Here is a 3,876-nt window from a genome sequence, read left to right on the forward strand (position 1 = left end):
ACCAGGCCATAGGGGAGGAAGACGAACTCAGTCCTCATGTGAATAGTTAAGCTGGGGTAGTTCCTGTATTGAGGAATAGGGAAGGGGGAATGAGGGAAGGACAATGGGACTGGGAGAGGAAGGAAGGGCCTATGACCAAGATGTAAATTGAATTAATTATTAAAACTATAAAAAAGAATAAAGAATTTTTAAAAGGTGGTCGTTTCTTTTAGTGTTGGTCAGTTTAGGCTACTGGCAGCTGATCCGGTCACAAGTCCCCTGCATCTATTGGGGGACAGCGCCTGTGGATGTTCATGATGAGTTTGCACCTCAATCCCTAGCCTTTTCCCAGTGGAATGATAGGAAAGTAGGAAAGCTGGTGTTGGTGAAACTTGAGTGGGGAATGGAATGTAAGGGCTACCTGGTCTCTGAAGATGGCTACATGAGCGTAAAGCTTGCAAATACAGAAGAATACATAGATGCAGCATTGTCTGGGCATCTGGGTGAAGTTCAATAAGGTGTGATAATGTCCTCTATGTCAGAGGTATTGAATAGGAGGAGGAAGATGGGAAAATGAGAGAACAGCATCTTTGGGGTGATCATATATATAGTAAAGATTTATATTTTTTTTAAAACATGTCCAGAGTTGACAAAACTGGAGAACATTTTCTACGTTGTCTGTGTGTCCTAGCAAATAGTTTTTCACCTACTGTAGCTCTTCTACATTTGACACTTAAAATGTGAAATTCAGTTGGCTAAATAACATACTGAATACCTAGGACACAGGAAGTAGATAGTCTAGACTGCTGTGTGATCTCTAGGAGTCAGTAACACTGTCCAATGCACACACATGCATGAATACACACATGTATTCACACCACATAAACATACAAATAAGAAATGAATTAACTAAACACACTCAAACACAGACACACACATACACACAAATCCCAAGGCTCTTGATGAGCTACACCTAAGTTGACCTCTGATCTCCACACCTGCACTCGTGTTCAAAAGAACATCAGCCAGCCCTTATGAGACCTGATAGGCTAGGGTCAGATGGAAAGGAAGAAGGTCCTCCCCTATCAGAGGACTAGGCAAAGAGAGGGAGGGTGGGTGGGACTGGGAGGAGATGAGGGAGGGAGCTGCAGCAGGGATATAAAGTGAATAAATTATAATTAATTAATTAATTAATTACTAAAAAGAGCATCATCCATCCATGCACCTGAAGACACATACACAATGCTTCATAAAATATGATGTTGAATGAACCAGGCACTGAGAGATAAAATTAAAAATTGAATACACATTTAAATTAAAATGTAAACAAAAATATTTGCAAAACCTGGTTTTTAAAATTGCGTACACAAATGTAGCCAATGGATTTCAAACTGATGGCTGGAAGCATTAAGTTTATACAAAATGTGATATTTTACAAATATGGGAAATTTAGCTTTCTAATTAGTAATGACAGAAAGTGACTGAGCTAATTAAGCGAGAGCTCCATAAGCAATTCACTTCATTAAGGATTTGTAGTTATATATCTCTAACAGAATTACTAGGCGCCTATTTTAAATAATAAAAGATGAATCTCAAGGTTAATTGGCATTGTAATAGAAAGTAAATCAGTTAAAGCTATATACAAAAAGGGCTTCCCCTGACACAATCACTGTTTGAAATCTAGGTGATGTATTTGTTGTCAAATATGAAGACAAAAAAAAAAAAGAAATGAAACTGAGTTTATAGTAATATAGGGTGTTTTGGTAATTTCACACAGACCCTCAGTTTTCATTGACTAATTATCCAGAGCATTTAGATTAATTAAGTCAATGTTATGACTAATTTGTTCCACTAATTTTATGTTAATGCTTTTGCCAAGTATTATGCTATACTCCAAACCTTTTCCTTTGCCATGTGTCATGAAATGAAGCATGCATTATATTGGGAACCCAATAATTTGTTTCCGAACACAATTCTGCCTTTTATTAGTTGTGTCACTTTGAATGATTTCTTATATGACCCTTAGTTGTGCTCATATGTAAAACAAGGCTAATAAAAACATTTATGAAAATTAAAAGAGATAATGCATGCAGGAAAATTTGCTTGGTACCCAACCCAAACAAGCATCATTATAAAAGGAAGATGTTGTGGTTCTTTTTATATTACTATTGTTCATCTTCTCTGTTCTCTGTAGACATTTGAAAGTAAAAACCTTATGTAAGTAATTAGTGTTCAGTTTTGCATACAGCAAAAACAAATTTACTTTTGTAAAACTAATAGAAAAAATGATGATACAATATTAGCAACAAACCTCAGCCAATGCATTAGTTTCCGTTTTATCATTTTTCATTTGATTTATAATCAAACACTGCAAGTACAATTTATTTGACATATAAAATACAGAATCTTGGCCACTATCTTAAGTAAAACACCATTGCTACTTCTAACATATTGTTTGACCTGCATAGCTTTATAATTTCTCATCCTTTGAATTTCCGAAATCTCCATCAGTCTGATTAACTTTGTGTGACTTTTGTTTATCTTGTTGTTTTTTGGTTTTATGTAATCTGTAAAACATGTATTGCCATTCCAGATTTGTGCACACACAGATGATTCCTGTGTTCCCTCAGACTTGCTAAGGCATTTGACATATTATCTGTGAGTACTCCTAAGCTAATGCCACATAGTTCTAGGAGCCTTATGTTATATTTGCTATTGAGCGAGCAGAACATCACATTCTTGTCACTCACTGTCTCACTAGGTAGCTCACAATGGACCTGAACTGTCCATCCTTTAGCCCCCAGCATTCCAAATGCTGGAATTACAAACGTCAACCACTACATTCAGCAACTCACTGCTATCTTTTAAAAGCTTATCTATAGAAAAATGTGGCTAGGGAGGTAAGCTCCATGGGAGGACACTTGATACCATGTGAGAGTTATTGAGTTCCTCCCTGAGAACCAAACTCTCAGAAAGTCAGAAATCAATAGGGTGATACAGAATTGATAACACCTACATTTGGTTTGATAATACGTGCTGTGGTGAGGAGTGGGTGATTGATATAGCCAGAAAGGCAGTAAATGTGAAAATGGAATACAAAAGTCAATTTGGATTACTTGGAGGGTTTTTTGTTGTTGTTGTTGTTGCTGATGTTTTGTTCTTTGTTTTTGTTTTTCCTTCAGGGCATGGGATCATACTTTTGTTTTCATTGGCATTCTCGATTTTATATATTTTTCCATTGATGATAGAGAGGGCAAGTTGTTCATTCATCCATTAGACCCACATACTGCATTTGAATGTGTACTGCATCCTAGTCACAGATTTTTAGACTCCAGCTAGAATTCTGCACAGAATGTCAGAAAGTTTGAGTAGTAATTTGGTCATTCCTGATGTGTGTCTGAGGCAGAAAAGAGAACAGCAGGGTCAGATAAGAAAGTCAAATGATGAGATATCATGATATTAGTTAAATGCAAAGAGTATATTTTTATCTTTGCTCTTCCACCTTTTAAAATAAATTCTATCTTGTATGATCAACCTAATAAGACCATTAGTAATAACAGTTCGATAATTAAAAATGCTTTCTGAAGCTGCAATATACACAGTGGAAATTTAGAAAGAATTATAAATCGGAAAGAACTGGAGTTAGGGGCCAGCAAGATGGTTCAGTGAGTAAAGGCAACTACTGCTATGCGTGATAACCTAAGTTTGATCCCAGGGTTGAAGAAAAGAACTTACTCCTGTAAGTAGTCTTCTGACCTCCAGAGTCATACATGTATACAAGCCCTCTCTTTCTCTTTCTCTCTCCCTGTCCCTTTCCCCCTCCCCCTCTCCTCTCCCTCTCTTTCCCTCTCTCTAACAGACATGCAAATAACTGATATTTTTTGTCAAATAATTGCA

At 36.6% G+C, this 3,876-nt stretch overlaps 1 pseudogene; it reads left to right on the top strand.

Moving 5' to 3' along the window:
- The first annotated feature begins 296 nt into the window (after positions 1–296).
- On the top strand, positions 297–612 carry LOC110564423 (small nuclear ribonucleoprotein F-like; annotated as a pseudogene).
- The last annotated feature ends 3,264 nt before the right edge of the window (positions 613–3,876 follow it).

The sequence above is a fragment of the Meriones unguiculatus genome, chromosome 6 (assembly GCF_030254825.1).
Source record: "Meriones unguiculatus strain TT.TT164.6M chromosome 6, Bangor_MerUng_6.1, whole genome shotgun sequence".
NCBI classification, from domain to species: Eukaryota; Metazoa; Chordata; class Mammalia; order Rodentia; family Muridae; genus Meriones; species Meriones unguiculatus.